The sequence below is a fragment of the Macaca fascicularis genome, chromosome 13 (assembly GCF_037993035.2).
Source record: "Macaca fascicularis isolate 582-1 chromosome 13, T2T-MFA8v1.1".
NCBI lineage: Eukaryota > Metazoa > Chordata > Mammalia > Primates > Cercopithecidae > Macaca > Macaca fascicularis.
Window position 1 is genome coordinate 64754331 of NC_088387.1, and position 22610 is coordinate 64776940.

Here is a 22610-nt window from a genome sequence, read left to right on the forward strand (position 1 = left end):
ATTCATAAATGGTGCTAGGAAAATTGGATAGCCACATATTGAAGAATAAAACTGGATTGCTATGTCTCACCATATACAAAAATTAACTCAAGATTGATAAAAGATTTCAATATAAGATCTGAAACTATAACATTTCTAGAAAAAACCCTAGGAAAATCTATTCTGGACATTGGCCTAGGCAAAGAATTTATGACAAAGATCACAAAAGCAAATGCAACAAAACTAAAAACAGTAAGTGGGACTTAATTAAACTAAAAGGATTTTTCACAGCAAAAGAAATAATCATCAGAGTAAACTGACAACCTACAGAATGAGAGAAAATATTTGCCAATGATGCATCCAATGATGAACTAATATCTAGGATCTACAAGTAACTCAAACAAATAGGCAAGATAAAAACAAATGATCCCATTAAAAAGTGGGCAAATGCCACGAATAGCCTTTTTTAAAAGAAGATAAACAAATGGCAAAAAAAAGAGAAAAAAATCTCAACATTACTATCATCAGGGATATGCAAATTAAAACCAAAATGATATCCCCACTTACCTCAGCTAGAATGGCCATTGTTAAAATGTCAAAAAAAAAAAAAAAAAAAAAAAAAAAAAGATGGCACAGATATGGTGAAATGACAATGCTTATAAACTGTTGCAGGGATGTAAATTAGTATAAACTCTATGTAAAAAAATATGGAGATTTCTCAAAGAACTAAAAGATTTACCATTCAATCCAGCAATCCCACTACTGGGTATCTATCCAAAGGAAAATAAATCATTATATCAGAAAGATACCTGCATGTATATGTTTATCACAGCACAATTCACAATTGAAAAGATAAGGAATCAACCTAAGTGTTTATCAGCCCATGAAAAAAAAATATATATATACACACACACATACACATACACACATACACACACACACCCACGCACGCGCGCACACACACACACACACCATGGAATAATACTCAGCTGTAATAAAGAATGAAATAATGTATTTGTGGGAACTTTGATAGAACTCGAGGCCATTATTCTCAGTGAAGTAAGGAATGGAAAACCAAGAATCACATGTTCTCACTTGTAAGTGGGAGCTAAGCTATGGGTACACAAAGACAGGGTGGTATAGTGGACATTGGAGACTCAGAAAGGAGGAGGGTAGGAAAGGGGTGAAAGATGAGCAACTGGGTACAATATGCACTACTCAGGAGATGGGTGCACTAAAATCCCAGAATTCACCACTATACAATTCATCCATGTGACAAAAAATTAATTGTACCCCTAAAGCTATTGAAACATTAAAAAAAGTCATTGAACTGTAAAAAATAAAAATTAAAATAAATATTAACCATCTGAATACACTAATTAAGTGACAATACTGTCAAAATGGATCACTAAACAGTAATAATCAACTAGATGTTTTCTACAAGAAACAGACTCTCTTTAATTATAAATACTTAGATAAGTTGAAAGGAAGAAGATGGTTAACCATATATCATGCTATCATTAATATAAAAATATCCAGAATAGTTTCACATAAATCAAAATTCAGAAAAAAGAGAAATTATCAAAGATTAAACAAGACTATTATGTGATGATAAAGGACTATTCTCCTAGAAGATACAACAATCCTAAAAATGTAGGTACTTCAACAGATCAACACACATGAGGCAAAAGCTGGTAGATCTGCAGAGAAAAATAGACATATCCAAAATTATAATGGGGGACTTCAACATATCTCTGTCAGTACTTGATATATTAAGCAGCCAAAAAGTTAGTAAAGATATAGCTAAGCTGAACAGTACTATCAATGCACTTTATCTAACTTACATTTATATAATATTCCATTCAACAACAGCTTTTCAAGTTCACTTAGGTCATTCACCAAGATGGACCATATTCTGGGCCATAAAACACACCTAAGCAAATTTAAAATAATAGAGATCATACACAGTATTTTGCAGCTCACAGTTGAATTAAACTAGAAATTAATGATGAAAAATACCTGAATAATCCTCAAATATTCAGAAACTTTTAGAAAACTCTTTAAAATAACACATGGATAAAAGAAATCTCAAGAGAAATTTTAAAATATTTTGAACTAGATGACAATGAAAGTACAACATAGCAAAATGTGAAGAATATGGTAAAAGTAAATTAAGCCTAAAGCACAAAGAATAAAAGAAATAATAACAGTTAAAGGAGAAATCAATACAACTGTAAACATTAAAACAATAGAAAAAATAAACAAAACCATATATTGTTCTTTGAAAATAGCACTGATTGATAAAGCTGTAGGAAGGCTAACCAAGAGAAAAAAAGAAAAGAAAAAAAAAAAACCCACAAGTTCACAGTATCAGAAGTGAAGCACGGATGGACATTTGGGTTGATTCCAAGTCTTTGCTATTGTGAACAGTGCCGCAATAAACATACGTGTACATGTGTTTATTGGTTATCTATATAACACATGCAGCATGAATTGTAATCCTTTGGATATATACCCAGTAATGGGATGGCTGGGACTGGATTAAGAAAATGTGGCACATATACACCATGGAATACTATGCAGCCGTAAAAAAGGATGAGTTTGTGCCCTTTATAGGGACATGGATGCAGCTGGAAACCATCATTCTTAGCAAACTATTGCAAGAACAGAAAACCAAACACCGCATGTTCTCACTAATAGGTGGGAACTGAACAATGAGATCACTTGGACTTGGGAAGGGGAACATCACACACCAGGGCCTATCACGGGGAGGGGGGAGGGGGAAGGGATGGCATTGGGAGTTATACCTGATGTAAATGACGAGTTGATGGGTGCTGACGAGTTGATGGATGCAGCACACCAACATGGCACAAGCATACATATGTAACAAACCTGCACGTTATGCACATGTACCCTAGAACTTAAAGTATAATTAAAAAAAAAAAAAAAAAAGAAGTGAAGCACGGGTCATCGGATTTCATGTACATTAAGAGGATAATAAATATATATGATATACAACTCTATGCCTGCAAATTTGATAACTTAGATGAAATGGACGTAATTCCTTAAACAAATATCAAAACTCACCTAAGGATAAATTGGTAAGGTATGTAATCCTATATTTACTATATAAGTTGAATTAATAATTCATAACCTACCAGAACAAATTATGCCTGTATAGTTTCACTGATGAATTCTAATAAAGATTTAAGAACAAAATTACATGAATTCTATGCAAGATATTCTAGAAATTAGAAGCAGAAAGAACAATTTCTAACTCTTACCAAGAAGGAAAAATTATCATAATACCAAAACCAGATAAAGACATTAGAAGAAAACAAAAATTACAAACCAGTATCTCTCATAAACACTTAGGTAAATATTCTTATCAAAATATTAGCAAATAAAATCCAACAAAATGGAGAACAATGCATTACAGAAGTGAGATATTATAGCTATATAAGTCTGGATTCAAGGTTCAACATTTGAAAACCAATCAACGAAATTCACCATATCAACAGACTAAAATAGGAAAATCATATGATCATATACAGATGCAGAAAAGCAATTGACAAACTCCAATACTCATGCATAATAAAACCTTCCAGCAAATTTGAAATAGAGGGAAACTTCCTCAATTTGTTAAATACCATCTACCAAAAGCTTGCAGCTCAAAGAAGAAAGTCTACATGACTTTAAGTTTGGGGATAACATTTTATATATAGCAAAGCCATGATCCACGAAAAATTTTTTTAAAAATCTAAGTTTATTTTGTTTTGTTTTGTTTTGGTTTTAAGACAGTCTCACTCTATCACCCAGGCTGGAGTGAAGTGACACAATCTCGGCTCACTGCAACCTCCAGCTCCTGGGTTCAAGCGATTCTCCTGCTGCAGCTCCCCAAGTGGCTGGAATTACAGCCACGCACCACCATGCCGGGTTAATTTTTGTATTTTTAGTAGAGGCGGAGTTTTGCCATGTTGGACAGGCTGATCTCAAGCTCCTGACCTCAGGTGTTCCACCCGCCTTGGCCTCCCAAAGTGCTGGGATTACAGGCGTGAGGCACCCACTTCTGGCAAGATTGGAATTTTATAAAATGAAAAACTTCTGTTCTGTAAAAGACAATGAGAAAACAAGCCACAGACTGGAGGAAAATATTTTCAAAAGATACATCTGGGAAAGAGCTGTTATCCAAAACATACAGAGAATTCTTAAAACTTGACAGTAAGACAACAAACAATCCAATTTAAAAATGGGCAAAAGACCTGAACTCCTCACCAAAGGTGATATACAGATAGCAAGTAACCACATGAAAATATGTTCAACATCATATGTCATTAGGAAATTGCGAATTAAAACAATGCATTATCAATGCACACCTATGAGATTGGTGAAAATCCAAAACACTGACACCAAATGCTGGTGAGTATTTGGAACAACAAAGATTTTCATGTATTGCTTGTGGGAATGCAGGTGGCACAGCCACTTTGAAAGACAGTTTGGCTGTTTCTTACAAAACTAAACATACTCTTATCATATGATCCAGCACTGTACTTCTTGGTATTTACCTAAATGAACTAAAAACATGTACCCACCCAAAAAAACTGCACACAGATGCTTATAGCAGTTTTATTCATAATTGCCAAAACTTAGAAACAACCAAGATGTTCTGTTAGGTGAAAGGATAAATAAAATGTGGTACATTCAGACAATGGAATATTATTCATGGCTGAAAAATGAGCTATCAACCCATAGAAGTATGTGAAGACACTTTAAATGCATACTATTAAGTGAAAGAAGTCAATCTAAAAAGGCTACATACTGTAGAATTTCAACTATATGACATTCAGGAAAAGGCAAAACTATGAAAATAGTAAAAAGATCAGTGGTTGCCTGGAGTTGGTTTAGGCTGAGGGAATAAATAAGCAGAGTACAGAGGATTTTTAGGGCGGCAAAACCACTGTTCATGATACTTTAATGGTAGATAACATGTCATTATTCATTTGTCAAAATCCAAGGAATGTGCCATATTGAGAGTGAATCCTCAACTACAGACTTTGGGTGATAATGATGTGTCAAGGTAGGTTCATCTAATATAATAAATGTCCCGCTGTGGTGCAGGATATTGAAAGCAGGAGAGGTTGTGCCATGCGGGGACAGGAATTACACAGACAGTAACTCTCTGTACTTTCCACTTATTTCTTCTGTGAATTAAAAGCTTTCTAAAAGATAAAATTTCTTACAATACTTTTAAAATTACTTATCCACCTCATGTGCAAAACTACATTTTGTTCCAAAGAAAATGGGACTAGTATTACCTTGTGTTGTTGATGTACCTGTCAAAGGGAAATCATACAAAAGGATGTGTACATCTCAGTGTTACAGTAACAGAGATATTGAGACAAAGCTCCTATCAGAGCACAGAGCAAATGCTCAATATATGGTTATTATTTTGAAACTATTCAAATGTTGGTTCTGATTATGGTCATCTGTATCTTCATTATGCCTTTCTAGTTGTTATTAATAAAAGAGCAAACTAGGTAAAATTTCAATCTAGTGATAAATTGTTTATTACTCTGTTTGGTTGTTTGCAGCCTTCTTATAAGTCATTTCAGGACATGGCCCAAGGATATTTCTTGTTACAGATAACAAGAGAGGTAGCATTCCTGCCCACTCCAGAGCGGCACATGGAACTATACCTTGCATTTGGATGATTATTCTGTCTATCTTCAAATGATCGTTGATGGATTTCCTGCAATCCATCTGGGTATAATCAAGGAAAAGGATATTTTGTTGTTTCTGTTAGGGAGATAAAATTTGGCATGGAGAGACAAAGTCCTAGGTTCTATCCAGGCAAGAGCAGGGGGACACGGGAGGAAGATCACCTGGAGGTCCAGTATCTCCCCCTTTCCCTAGCTGATCCCTGCACAAACTCAGCTGCCAGAAAATCCACAAAGCCCATGGTAGGTGACTTTGACACTTTGTGGGGGCTCTAAAACCATCACATTAGATACACGGCATATTTTGCCACTTACCCTGCTTCATAAATCAAAGTTTCATGAATGTATGCATATTAACATATGTTTATATAAACATTTATATACATTTATGTACATATATCAACTCACAACATATGGCAGAATACTGTTATCTTTGCCCCTGTATTTATGTGTTGCCCCTCATTTCCATGAACCCCAAACATGCCAGGGTTCACTATATAATTTGTGGCAGTTCAGTAAAATAATTCTCAAGACCCACGGAGGATGTTTCAGCCGTGTTAAGACTACGGCCCAAACTTAGCAGACAAAGTCCCAAGTCCCACAAGCAGCACACACCAACAGAACAACAGAAAAGACTTCATCATGATGCCTCAACAAGACTGCATTTATTCACATGAATGATCCCAGAACAGGATGCAGTGAAGGGACACACACACCTCAGTGACAGCCGCTTCCTTCTGGCTGGCGTACCACCAGAAAAGGAAGTCCAAAGCCCAGGCAGGCCACATGCTCAGGGGTCTCCTATCTCCACAACCAGGGCATGCATGTCTGAAATTCTGACCTAATGCCTGCACATTCTTCCCCAAAGTCAGAGAACAATTGACTGGTTTCTTTTGCTACAAAACTCATAAAGAAGAAAGAAACACTTACTAAAAATACAAGTATAAACAATTTTTATTTTCCATATATTTTCTCCTTTTTTAATGTACTTTGTGAAACATTTAAAAAGTGAGATCTTAGCTTTTGGGTTCTATTTGTACTAGCATTTTTCAAACTGTGGGTCATGACTGATTTGTGAATTATAAATCAATTCCATGGGTTATGAGCAGCATTTTTGTAATTAAATAGAATTGAATAATAAAAACCCCTGCAGCTAACATAATATTTAGTGATGATATCTTTTTTCCTAATTTTATGAAGGCATTATTTCCCAAGGAAAAGTAGAAAACTTTTTCCCAAGGAAAAGTAGAAAAAATAGAAAACATTTCCCAAGGAAAATGTAAAAACCTGTTAGATGTTTAAGATTCTGGGTAATCTTGGACATAGTGACCTTTAGTTGCCCATCAGTGACAGAGATTCCTTCCCCCAATACTTGGCCTACTGATCCCAGCTTAAATACAATATTGGCTAGGAGGTGGGTAAGATGTTTTAGAAAAATAATGTTTAAAAAGTAACACATAAAGCAGTTGGTTTTACTAGTGGATGATATAATTCAATATTGATAGCATAAGTTTGCTTTAAATGAAACAAAAACATATAACACATTTGGCAAAACATTTCCATACATTGTTCCAATTTGATAACAAATAACAAATATTTAAAAAGAAACATGGATATTTGAGTACAGAAATTCCTCTGTATACTTGTATTTTTTGAATTTGTTGGAAGCAGCTTTTCCTTAATGATCCACATGTATTTAATATGGACTTAGGTGTTTAAGTTATATGAACTTTTCCATCAGTAACTAATTAGGTGCAACAAAAAATATAATATTGCATCATAACTACAACCAATAATATGTCATCTGGTTAGAGGTGGCTGGGGCAAAAAAGTGTGTGTGTATATATATATTTACATAAACATATATACACACACACATATATACATGCATATACATATATATGTATATATCTAATAAATATTAGATAACAAGCAAGCAGAGGCATTACAGAGTATCCTGGAAAGCAGATTAACATCATGAAATCTAGTTGTAAACTGTTTAAGTATTATAGATGGTAATAAAAACTAGTGAATTACAAGTTATAAAAATTTTTAATAGGATACAATTAACTCAAAAGTTTTGAAAAAAAAGTTTGCCTTAAAAATTTTATAGTTTCCAAGGCACAGTAATTTTTTTAATGGAGAACAAATAATTGAAGACAAGAGAGATGTGGTTTATAAAATTTTGTAACTTTCTCAAAATAAAAGACCTGGGTGAAAAACTCATGATTAATTCAACATCCATCAAAAATTTAAAAGCCTATTCTATTAAACTGAATTTTATTTAGGCTCTGACTTTTGTTATTCATTAACATTTTATTGGACCCACTTATATTTTAAAATAAAACCACTGTATCTACAAATAAAATATATTGAATTGCTTTTCATAAATTCAAATTTGTAATAATCAGAATTGTCATGGCAGAGGAAAAAGATGAACTCTTGTACACAAAAATTTATAGACATTTAGTGTTGTTTGATTTATAACAAGGGAAACCTGAAGAATAAAAAGCTATTGCTAAATAATATAAATTAAATAGTGGTACAGCTATGCAAAGTGATTATTTTAAAAATCACACAAAATTTGCCTAGATTTCTTATTTAGCTCAGAAAATGCTCACATGTGATATTAAATAAAAGAGGAAAAAAGCTTGCCTAAACCACATATATACATATGTGTATACACACACACATGCACACACAGCAGGAGGAATAAAAAGGGAAAAATAATTTAAACATGGGGTGTGTGGGGGTGTGTGTGTGTGTGTGTGTGTGTGTGTGTGTGTGTAACATGTATGTATTCCAAAATGGAATTCTTGTCTCCTCTGAGGCTCTCAGAGCTCTGGATTGCAGGCCAGATGATTCTTCAGGGAAGGAGACCCTCAGTCATGATTATTAGGGGCCAAGGGAGAAGCTGTGTTACAATTCAGGCTCCGTGGCAGCTCTGTGTAGCTGAGGCAGCTAGAGAAGGGGCTGAAGCACTCCCAGCGGCTAGAGTAGCAAGTCTTCCTTTGCAAGGGCATTTGGCCATCACATGATCTTCTCCACCACACTATGTAATCTGAACCCAGCTAAGTGTATACTTGTTATGCATAATTGATTGATTGAACAATAGAGATGAAATTAAGCCAACACTATTATATCCAAAAGTCCAGTCCATTATTCACTCAGGCTTTGGAAAAACCATTTGTCCACAAGAAAAACACCAATAATATAAGACTTGTCAGAAACCCTCTCCTATAGCAGATACATTACATTATTTATATAGAAAAAAAATATCTAGCAAACTGCATAAAAATCTGTGGAAACCTGTCTATTTTAGGTAGATTATTTGATCAGAAAGAAATTTCCCAAAATAAAGGAAAACTTCTCTCCAACTGTAACCTTATTTGCAAATTTATAATAAGGAAAACCTGAAGAATAAAAAGCTTTTGCTTTTTATTTTTTTGCAACGGAACAACTTATCTTTGTTTATTAAGAAGAGATTCTTGTGATTTTACTGGAAGAATATAAAATTATTGTTTTATTATTTTTAAAGGTGCCACAAATGTATACACATGTTTTATAATTTTATATGGAAAAAATCATATTTACCATGTATCAAATTATTGGTCCATTCTTCACTCAATGGTCGTCTAGGTCATTATTAAGAGTGAGCAACTAAATAATCTAAGTCTATTGCCCTCTTTATTATGAAATTACATTTTGAAATCAGAGTAATATGTGCTTTTATCAAATGACTATGTTTTCTAAAATATATGGGCACTGTATGTATACATAAAATACTATTTTAATATTATATCAATTTTTATTAATATCCATCATATTAATATGTTATACATTAATATTATATTCCTTAGTTGCACTCTTAATATATTTATTATGTATCATGTTTTATAATTATATCACATATTATATTAATGTATAAGCATATAACTCATTTCATTGTGCTTCCCTTTATTGTACTTTGCAGACATTGCTTCTTTTACAAATTGAAAGTCTGTAGCAACCTTGCATTGAGCAAGTCTATTGGCACCACTTTTTCAACAGCATATGCTCATTCGGTTTCTCTATGCCATGTTTTAATAATTCTCACAGTATTTCAGACTTTTTCATTATTATTGTATCTGTATGTTGATCTGTGATTAGTGATCTTTGATGTTACTTTTTTTTTTTTTTTTTTCTGAAGCAGAGTCTCGCTATCTCCCAGGCTAGAGTGCAGTGGCGCAATCTCAGCTCACTGCAAGTTCCGCCTCGCGGGTTCACGCCATTTTCCTGCCTCAGCCTCCCGAGTAGCTGGGACTACAGGCGCCCAACAGCACGCCTGGCTAATTTTTTGTATTTTTAGTAGAGATGGGGTTTTATCATGTTAGCCAGGATGGTCTCGATCTCCTGACCTCATGATCTGCCTGCCTCAGCCTCCCAAAGTGCTGGGATTACAAGCGTGGGCCACCATGCCCAGCCTGATATTACTATTTTAATTGTCTTGTGGTCCCACGAACCATGCCCTTCTGAGATGAAAATAAAATTAATAAAGTTGTTTGTATTCTAACTGCTCTCCAGCTGTTTGTTTCCATCTCTTCCTCTCCTTGGGCCTCCCTATTCCTGAAGACAAAACAATATTGAAATTAAGCCAAATGGGTTAAAAATCCTACAATGGCCTCTAAGTGTTCAAGTGAAAGGAAGAGTCACATGTTTCTCACCAAATCCAAAGCTAGAAATGATTACGTTAGTAAGGAAGTCCTGTCAAAGCCAAGATAGCTCAAAAGCTAGGCCTCACATCAAACAGTTAGCCAAGTTGGAATGCAACAGAAATAGTCTTAAAGAAAATTAAAAGTGCTACTCCAATGAACACATGAATGATAAGAAAGTGAGTAAGCCTTATTGCTGATATGGAGAAAGTTTTAGTGTTCTTGATAGAAGATGAAGCCAGCTACAGCATTCCTTTAGGCTAAAGCTTAATCCAGAGCCAGGCCCTAACTCTTTTCAGCTCTATAAAGTCTTAGACAGGTGAGAGAGAACACAGCAGAAGAGAAGTTTAAAACTAGCAGTTTGGTTCATGAGGTTTAAGAGAAAAAGTCATTTCCATAACATAAAAGTGCAATGTGGAGCAGTAAGTGTTGGTGTAGAAACTGCAGCAAGTTATCCAGAAGATCTAGCTAATATCACTGACGAAGATGACTATATTAAGCAACAGATTTCAATGTTGATAAAACAGTCTTATGATGAAAAAAGGTGCCATTTGAGACTGTCATAGTTAGAAAGGAGAAGTCAATGCATGGCTTCAAATCTTCAAAGAACAGTCTGCATCTCTTGCTAGGCACTAGAGGGCCTGGTGAGTTCAAGTTGAAGCCAATGTTTCAAATTACTGTTTTGAAAATCCTACAGCCCTTAAAATACATGCTAAATCTACTCTTCATGTAATCTATAAATCGAACAAGAAATTTGGCTTACAGATGGCTTACTGAATATTTTAATGACACCATTAAACGTGCTGCTCAGAAAAAATAATAAAAAATTCCTTTAAAAATATTACTGCTCATTGACAACGCACCTGGTGACCCAAGAACTCTGATGGAGATGTACAAAGAGATTAGTGTTGGTTTTATGCCTGCTATGACAACAACCATTCTACAACCCATGGATAAAGGGGTAATTTTGACTTTCAAGTATTACTATTTCAGAAACATACTTCATAAGTCAATAGCTGTCATAAATAGTGATTTATCAGGCTGATCTGGGCAAAGTAAATGGAAAACCTTCTGCAAAGAATTCACCATTTTAGATGTCATTAAGAACATTAGTGATTCATGGGAAGAGGTCAAATAGCAACATTAACAAGAGTTTAAAAGAAATTGATTTCAACCATCATGGATGACATAGAGGGGTTTGTAATTTTAGCTGAGGCAGTAACTACAGATGTAGTGAAAATAGGAAGACATAGAATTAAAAGTGGAGTCTGAAGATGCAACTGAATTGCAGCCATCACGTGATAGAACTTGGAGAAGTAGTAGTTGCTTCTTACAGATGAGCAAAGAAACTGGTTTCTTAAGATAAAATCTACTCCTCATGAAGATGCTGTGTACATTATGAAGATGACAACAAACAATTTGGACTATCACATAGACTTACTTAATAAGGTTGCAGCAGAGTTAGAAAGGACCAACTCCAATTCAAGGACCAACTCCAATTCTCAAAAAGCCTCTATGTGTAAAATGTCATCAAAGAGCACTGCACACTACAGAGAAATAGTTTATGAAGAGTCAATCAATGTGGCAAACTTCACTGTTGTCTTATTTTAAGAAATTGGCACAGCCACCCTCCAACCGTTACCAACCACTACTCTGATCAGTCAGCAGCCACCAACATCAAGGCAAGACTCTAGGCCAGAAAAAAGATTATGACTTGCTGAAGGTACAGATGATCCATCAGAAAGCAAAGCTGTCACTATGTCATGTCTGTGCTCAAATAGTTTCAGATTTTGAAGCATTTTGGGTTTTGAATTTTGGGATTAGGGATGCTCCACCAGTCTATATACATACACATACATACACACACAAACCACACATACACTTACACACATATATACTGTACATATACAAAAACAGTGTGTATACATATATACACACATACACACATACACACATACTGTATACACATACACTACTGTATACACATACACATACATATACATTTACTAATGCACACACAGTAAAGCAGTAATATTGATGGGCTCCATAAAAGTATATAGGTAGAACAATGTTGGAGATTTACTAGCTCACACAAAATTAGGACATCTCTAATGTGTAATACATATTTCAAAGCTATAAATGCCAGGTTTTAGTTTAACAGAACAGATAGCAGATTTAATGTAACAGAGAGAAAATGTTTTATCTCTTAGCCCCAGGGCTTCTGTCATGCCATAAAAGCAAGTACGCTATTTAAATTATAATAAGAATCAGAGGGCCGGGCGCGGTGGCTCAAGCCTGTAATCCCAGCACTTTGGGAGGCCTAGACGGGCGGATCACGAGGTCAGGAGTTCGAGACCATCCTGGCTAACACGGTGAAACCCCGTCTCTACTAAAAAATACAAAAAACTAGCCGGGCGAGGTGGCGGGCGCCTGTAGTCCCAGCTACTCGGGAGGCTGAGGCAGGAGAATGGCGGCGTGAACCCGGGAGGCGGAGCTTGCAGTGAGCTGAGATCCGGCCACTGCACTCCAGCCTGGGCGACAGAGCGAGACTCTGTCTCAAAAAAAAAAAAAAAAAAAAAGAATCAGAGAAAAAGTAGGCTATATCAATTATTTTTAATTTTTATGTTTTGTTTTAATCACACCAATTTTCAAGTTAGTTGACTGTAAAACAGCAAACAGTGAGGCACTAAACTTGTGAACTCATCACACAGTATCAAGCATAGTTCCTCTCTTCTATTTAAAATATAAATTCTAATTATGTGAGAATAGTTTTTTTTAACATGAATAAACAATATCCTAAATAATTTTACATAACTAAACTAATAAACTAGAGAACTTGCTATAGATTCATGTGTATAATCATTCACTAGAATCACAGAGACAAAGACATTGTTTCTTAGAAATTCTGACTCTGTGAAACCTAAAAAAGTCATAATTGGTCTTTGTAGGTGTATTGCATATTTTTCAGCAGGTAAATCATTCAAGGTGGCAATATTTACTAAATTTCAGTCTTAGAAAAGAAGCAATATTTTAAAACATAAAACAATGAAAACTTTTTTACAGAATGGAAAGGTTTGTTACAAAGAAGGCTAAGGGAATGTAGAATAAGTCTGTCTCTTTAATAAAATGCTCCATCCATCATCCAAAGTACACAATATTTTACTTTCATGTCAACACATTTCTTTGGCAGTATCATCACATGGTGATAAGAGCACAGTCATTGAAATAAGAGACAGTTGCATCTTACAAGCTGAGTGATGCTGAGTGATATAGTTGGGTTCACCCATCTGCAATTCCTTCATCAATCAAATAGAAATAATAAGACATACTGTATAGGGTTCTTGCCTGTAAGATGTGTATCATTTCATATGATGCCAATAGCACATTCCATTTACTGTTGTTTTTATTTACATTAGTTCCCTGTACAAAAACGTGCCATTTTTTAGGGCACATGTTGTTGTGTTAATGAAAAAAAAAGGTACTTCTTAGTAGTCACTTGCCTTGCTATGTTATTTTTCCAACTCCTGGGAATATGACACCTAGTAATATCATAGCATGTTATTATTCTCTATTTTTATCTCCCTTAATATTAGATTAAGTCACAGGCAAAGTAACTACAAATGTTTTGGAGGTTTTTGCTTCCGTGATTTATTTCAAAGGAAAATCCATTTTACCTGAGATGTTGTAAATATTTGAAGAATAGTAAATCCGTTTCTGATTATTAATACCATAATTCAGGAAAACCCTACACAACATTAGTATACTTCAAGTTTTACAATTAAAAGCCTGTAAGAAAATAAGCATTATGCAGATCACAAAAGTGATCTCAGATAATTCAAATAATTTGGCTGAGGTCAAGGAGCTTTTAAGGAGCCTAATCAGACATAACAAAGGCTTTCTCCTATAATCCACCTGCAGAAGCACTGAGGGTTGCAAAATTATGCATCCAGAAATATGATCATTAAAATAAAACTTCTAGCTGATTCACAATAATGAGGGAGTTAAATTTGTCAGAATATTGAACAGTATGTGTGAGTTTATGATTTCTTGTTTTGGAGCATCCTCATTCTAGAGAAACAGAAAAACCTGTCACTCAGAATGCTGTCAGACATCAACATCCTACCTGCAATTTCCTACTGTAAGGGCCTGGAAACTTTCCATACTATTTGATGTGATGTAAAACAAATTAATATCAAATTGCTCCTTCTCTTTACAGTGGCTTTCTATTAATTTTGTTCTAATAACATTTTGGGGGGTAATACAAATTAGGCAAATATTAACACAGCACCTAATGATGAAGCTTGAAGTTGTAAAAATTGACTTTAATAAATATTGGGTTATTTTATTTTTATGATGCCATAGTCACTAATATTTGTAGGGTTTTTGATCAAGTATGCTTTGGGGTCCAGCTTACAGCAGAAAACTGTAACCTTCACTTATAAGATGAGGTAAAGAAGTTTGATTATGCTAAAAACCCTTGCATATATAAAGCCATACTTTTTAATAAGATGCTCTGTTAACAAGTCAATATTTATAGAATATTCTTATGTAACTCTGTTATCAAAATAGTTTAAATGAGAAAAAGCAAAGAGCTTAATGAAATGTGCGTGGTATTCAATTTTTCTATTTAGTGAGTGCACACATGAACAGAATAGATTGATACAAGCTGAATGTAACCTCATAAACTAAAAATAATACACAAATAATCTCTAGAGGTTGCTGAAATATATACACCTTAATTATTTTAGTATCTCAAGTCCTAACTAATAGCCATAAATTTCTACAATGCTTTATTTGGATAAAATAGCAGCATGAAATGGACGTTCTCACCTCACCAAATGTTGATTCAGAGCTTTAAAAAAACATAAAAAAGGAAAGATTTAATCTCTCAGTTATTCTCAGAATAATTATTTCCTCTGCAATAGCTATCTGCCCCTAACAAATACAAAAAAAAGATAAAAACATAAAGTTAATTCTTTTTATGTGGGACAAGTACTAATAGACTAAGTTAGAAGTTAAAAAATTGGCAGTATACTTTAGACTCGAAATAGATGAATGTGCCAGAATTGAGCATTTTTTACTGTTACCCGGCAAAACAACCTAATACAGTTACATAAAGGTAATTATGTGCAACACATTTTTTCCCAGAAAAATCTACCTATAATCCATTATGAAAGATCTACTCATTTCTCCCTTAATCTATGTACATACCTAATAATTTCAAGTGGAACCAGTCTCTGTAATAGTTTCCTATTGCTACTATAAACAAATGACAAACTGAGTAATTTAAATACACACACAAATATACACACATACACATACTATGCTCTGTCTTACAGTTTTGGAGGCAGAAGTACACAACAAGTTTCACCGTGACGAAATCAAGGTGCTGGCAAGGCTAGTTCTTTCTGAAGATTCTAGGCTAGAAACTGTTTCTTGCGTTTTCCAGCTTCTAGAGCAGTGGTGTCCAAGTTTTTGGCTTTCCTGGGCCACATTGGAAGAAGAAAAATTATCTAGAGCCACACATAAAAAAATAGCTGATGAACTAAAATAAATCTCATAATGCTTTAAGAAAGTTTACGACTTTGTGTTGGAACACATTCAAAGCCGTCCTGAGCCACATGGGGTCTGTGAGCTGCAGTTTGGACAAGTTTACTCTAGAGGATGGCAACATTTCTTGCTTGTGGTTGTACCACTATTATCTTCCTCATATGTCAGGAGCTTCATCCTATCCGACAAGAAACTCCTCTACATATCTTTTCTAGACAATTCTATCACCACTTATGGCTTCTGCTGAGATACCTTGGTGGATTTCATGCCTAAGCACATGCCTAATCTCTTCAGAGTCCCCTGTGTGATTAAATACTCTGATCGTTTGATCTCCTCCAGACAGTAGCAAAATATTGTCAAGTCATACACTTGGCTTTTTTTTCTGAGCATGCTTTCCTGACGGTGAATCTCCTCATAGTAGCAGGTTTTGAAAGCCCTGGCTCACTTTTGAATAAGAGTTTTGCCGTCAATTTATATCTTTCCTCTTACATTTCACATTTCATAAGAAAAAAACAAAGCCACATCTTCAACACATTGTTCAGAAATCTCCTTGGCTAAATATCCAAGTTTATCAGATACAGTCCTTTCCACACAACTAAAAAATATAATTCAGCTAAGTTTCCTGCCATTATATAACAAGGATCCCCTTTCTTTCAGATTCTAGTACCATATTTTTCATTTGTTTCTGATCTCCCAACAGTAGTCCTTTTAATATCCGTATTTCTACCAATAGCCTGGATATAAGGCTATTGGTAGAAATTGGTAAAATTATAAGGATATAATTTAAATATTCTCTAAGACAATAAGTTTTTCTCCTGTGCTCCTCACTTCCTTCTGCATCCTCATTAGAAGCCCTTTTAATGCCCATAAACCTACTAACATTCTGTTCAAGACTCCCTAGGCATTTTCTATAATGTTCCTCAAACTTATTTCAGCCTCTACCCATTACCCAATTTTAAAGCCACTTCTACATATTATGGTATGTGCTACAGAAGTACCCCACTTTCTAGTACTAATATCTGTACTAGCTTCCTGTTGCTGCTGTAACAAACTGCCACATAAAAAGCTACTGGCCCTGGGAGAGGGGGTGATGTATGCAAAGTGCAGAGAAACAGAGAAAGAGATAGATAGAAACAGAGAGAGAGACATTGCCTGGTGTTCAAATCATAAGGTGGCTCTCAGTGCTACTGCAAAACTAGTTATGAGACTTTTAAAAAGAATGTACAATGAGTCATGTGCTCTTGTAATTTAAAAATTCATAATTAGAGGTATTTGTGATTGTGTGTTGCAAAGGAATTCCTCAACTAGTCTTATGTACACCTGAACCCATCTCATACAAACATTAGGGAAACATTTATACCTACTAAATGATTCTATAAACTGAAAACTGAAAGGTTTTATATATATATTTTATAGATCTTTAAAAAATCCAATGTATAAAGAATAATTGGAAAATACTAAGCTGTGAGACATTCAGCAATGCTATATAGTAAGAAACTTATTCCTGAAACAATGCAGGGGAAATTGGCAGAACAGCACAGTGTACATAAAAGCTAATTAGTTAAAACATAGTAATAAAACTCTAAATTTAAATTTAAATAAAAGGGCTAATTGAAATAGAGAGCAAACAAAGAAGACTGTAACTGCATACTAATTTGTCTAGCTTAATACTTTTGCTGAGGACAAAGGCATACAATTCATTAGAGATAAAAATCTGCAAGCATAACTCAAAACTAAAATGGAAAATTTCATGAAAAAAGAAGATCTAGGGAAATGAGAAGACTGAGAGGTCATTACTGAAAAATGCCAATTTTTTCTACTTGGCGGAAAGTAAAGTGAGAGATACATTTAGGAGTTATCAATACTAATGAGCAACAAGTCACAGATTTGAGAGGTTAGAAGGCTATAATGTCCTGATGTTAACTATAATTTATCATCTCCAAAATTTTCTAAACGATGGTTAATGCTTTTGTCTAAGGTTGACTAACTCATATATAATAATACAATTTTACATAGCAACTAGAAGACTTTAAAAAATCATTTTAATTTTACTTTCCAAAAAAAAAAACATTTTGGAAAGGTTAGGTCAGCAAAATACCTTATTTGCTTTATTTTACTTCTCTGGGTCCAATTCCACCCTGAGCAGCCCTTCCAGTCCCCATCACTGACTTTACAATCTGCCAACACTTTTTTCATTGTTGTGTTTAAGGGAAGCTAGAAGAAGGTAAAAATCAAGATAGGGCAAACATTTATTACACTAGCACAATTTCAGATCCCAGCATTATAAAATTCCTTATGGGGAGAAGGTGTTTAACATTTACTGAATGAAAGGTTTACTTTCTGTGAACAATTTTTAGGGTACTCCATCTACTACCTAAGGTTTCAATAGGCATTCAATACATTACATAAAATATAATGGCTCATGAAACAAATTTCTCCCATCTATTTTATTCTCTGTATCTCACAACTACACCAATAATTGAGCTCCTCATCCCTTGACTGACTAGAGCAATAACCTTCTGATAATTTTCCCTGACACTAGCCACTAATTTCTTCAATATATCATCTGTATGTCAAAACAGTTAAATTCCAAAAACATGTAGCTGATAAAAATAGATTCCTTGCTATAAATATCTGATGCCCACAGAACCATATTAAATTAATAATCATAACATGACATGGCCTACAGCTAGACCAAACCCAGTTTTTCAGCCATGCTCTACTGTATCAACAATTCTTGAAGTTATTGAAACTTGTTCTAAAATTTAATTTACTAGGAAAAATCTCACTATTTATTTTTTTGGATCTTATCTTAATCTCATCACAGTGGCGTCAAAACAGAGCTGATGATTTATTCACCTATGTTAACATAGCTCCTTTTACATAGCTTAATAATAATTATAGTAATAATAAAAGTGACATCAAAGGTATGTTACATATTATTCATCTATCATATTCTATTTACCATCACGTAAACTACTTTTGGATATCAACTGTAATCTTCAGCATTCAATTTAATGCCTAGAAAATGACAAATTTAATCAATATTTCCTACATAAATATGATTGAATGAATGAAGGAGTAAGTAAATTTACTTGTTGAAAACTCCAGAATGTTGGACTATTTTTCATAAAATATGCTCATGAAATTGATGATTTTTTTTTTTGGTGTTTCTGACTACTTATTTATACATATCTTTTTGGAGATAAATTAACTTAGTCAATTCATAACTTTTATTAAGTTAAAAAGTAAAACAGCAGTATATGGTTAAAATATTCCATCAGTCTTCCAAAGCCTATAAGAAAAAGTACTTCCATTGTATGCTATGACAGAGGACCCTGTCCCAGACTGGGCTTCCAGCTAAAAAACCAAACAAACAAAGCACAACAACAACAACCCAAAAATCTAAAAAATAGACACAATGAAATAAATGAGATGATTGTTTTTCAGGAATTGACAATAGGGACTTTCGTATTTAAGAGAGTGGAATACGTGAGGATCTATGATTGCCTAACTTTCTACCTGGAAGCACCTGCCTTAATGCAAGAAGATAAAACCCAAGCATATTGGCAGTCTTTCTAAACTGAGGAGGTAAATACTGGAGTTCTAGATGGCTGCAGCACTTGGAATTTTAGAGAAAAAGTAATTAAAATGATGGAATGTTTTAGAAGGTACAGGGTAGAGGGATATATTAGCTTGGAATATCAAATTAGGGTGGCTTCCATGAGCTGGCTTGTACACTGGGTGAGACTCTGCGAAGTCTAAATGAGATTGCCACTGTGGGACTGAGAACAGAACAGAACTAACCAAGATGGTACAGTGATAACAGAAGTTGGAATTCCATGTTAGGCTGAGTAGAAAAACCTCACTGAGAATGTCAGGCTTCATTATGATACCTCAGAAAGACTTTGTTTTGAGAGTTAAAACTAGGCCCAAGGAAAGAGTTCAAAACTCAAATAGACCAGTAAAAAGTAAAAAGAATGATCAAACCAGCCACAAACAAGGATCTTTATTAATTTAGTGGTCTATCAGAACAAAACAAAAATTCTATAAAGCAAGACAACATAGTCAGCTCCTTCAAAAAAATAAAAACTTTACTGAACAATCTGAACACCTAAAATCTATTAGACCTGCCAATAAATAGGAAAATGTGAACTATAATCAAGAAAATAAGTACAAACAGACCTTAGATGTTGTATTTAATTGACAAGGACTTTCAAACTGCTGTTTTTTAATTTTGGAGTTTAATAACTATAAATCCATTGCATGCTATGACAGAGGACCTTGTCCCAGACCAGGCTTCCAGATAAAAAACAAACAAAGCACAACGACCACAATCCAAAAATCTAAAAATTAGAAACAATAAAATAACTGAGATGATTGTTTTTCAGGAATCAGACAATAGGGATTAGATGATATAGTTTAATAAGTATAAAAAACTATACTCAAGAATTTCAAAGAAAATGTTTTATAATGAGTGAACAAATACAGAATTAAGTAGAAAAATGGAATCTCTAGAAAAATAAAATAATGGGAAATTCAGGAATGAAAGTAAAACAAAGATATCTGCTTACTGTCCAACTTTATACTGGAGATCGTGTACAATTTAATGAGGAAAGAAAAAGAAATAAATGATTAAAAATAAAAAATTAATCTGTATCTATTTAGTGGTTATCAATGTAGACAATCTCAAACATATCTACAACTTCTATAAAAAATAAAATGATTTATCTGAACCACAGAGTACAAGTTCGCTATAAAAAACCAATTGCATTTCCATAAACTAATGACAAATTAATATAAAGTAAAAATTTTAAATACTACCTATAGCACTAAGAGCATAAAATACTTATGAATATATTTAATATATGTTCAGGATTACAATAATGAAAGTAAAAAATATTGTTGAGAGAGCTAAACGAAGTATTATGGATTGAATTTTATCTTCTCAAAAGATATGTTCAAATTAACCCTACCTACCTATGAACATGACCTTATTTAGAAATAGAGTCTTTGCAAATGTAAACCCAGTTTCAATTAGGTCATATTAGGTGTATTAGTTCGTTCCCACGTTGCTAATAAAGACATACCTGAGAATGCAAAATTTATAAAGAAAAGGGACTTATTTGACTCAGTTTCACAGAGCTGGGAAGGCCTCATGAAACTTACAATCATGGTGGAAGGGGAAGCAAACACATCCTTCTTCACATGGTGGCAGCAAGGGGAGGTGCCAAGCAAAAGGGAGAAGAGCCCCTTATAAAACCATCAGATCTCATGAGAACTCACTATCATGAGAATAGCCTGAGCTTAACTGCCCCCATGATTAAATTACCACCCACCAGGTTGCTCCCATGACGCATGGAGATTATGGGAACTATAATTTAAGAGAGATTTGGGTGGGAACACAGCCAAACCATATCATTAGGGTAGGGTATTCTCTAATTCAATTACTGATGTTCTTATAACAAAAGGGAAATCTTGACAAAGATATACAGGAAGAATGCCATATGATAACAGATGCAGAAATTGGAAGCATGCATCTACAAGCCAAGAGTCCCCAAGGACTGATGACAGCCACATGGAGGTAGGAGAAAGGAATGAGACAGACTCTTTTAGAGCCCTCTAGAAGGAACAAACTATTCTCTTTTAAAAAAACTGATTTATTTATGTTTAATTGACAAATAATAATTAGACATGGTTATGGGGTACAATGTGATATTTTGATTAATGTATACATTAAAGAACGATTCAACCAAGCTGCATGAACACAGTAATAATGTATGATATATTTCAAAATTGCTAAAATAGATTTTTAACATTGTTATCATGAAAAATTATAAATCGCTGAGGTGATGGATATGTTAAGTGGCTTAATCAAATGCTTCCATAATGAAATTGAATCTTTCTATACCTAGAAAACAACATTTCCAACCCCTTGATTTTAAACTTCTAACCACTAGAAATGGGAGATAATAAATTTTTGACATATTAAGCCACTCAGTTTGTGGTAGTTTGTTATAGCAGCCATGAAAAATGAATATGGTCATACCTCATTGTATGTGCTTAGATTTATTGCACTTTGCAGATATTGGATTTTTTTTTACAAATTAAAGGTTTGTCATAATCTTGATCTAGGAAGTCTTTCTCGCCACTTTTCCAACAGCACATGCTAGTCCATGTCTCTGTGTCACATTGTAGTAATTCTCACAACATTTAAAATTTTAATGTTATATCTGTATGGTGATCTATGATCAGTGGTCTGTGTTGTTCCTATTTTAATTGTTTTTGGGCACCACAAACCATGCTCATATAAGACACTGAACCTAACAGGTAAATGTCATATGTGTTCTGACTGCTCCACCAACAAGTCATTTCCCCATCTTCCATTCATCGGGCCTCCTTATTCCCTCAGGCACAACAACATTGAAATTAGGCCAAGTAACAGTCATACAATGGCCTCTAGGTATTCAAGTGAAAGGAAGTCTCACCCTGGACGCACTTTAAATCAAAAGCTAAAAATGATTAAGCTTAGCGAGGAAGGTATGTCAAAGCTGAGACAGGCCAAAAGCTAGACCTTTTGTGTCAGTTAGTCAAGTTGTGAATACAAAAGAAAAGTTCTTGAAGGAAAAGTAAAGTGCTACTCTAGTGAGCACAAAATGTTAAGAAAGTGAAA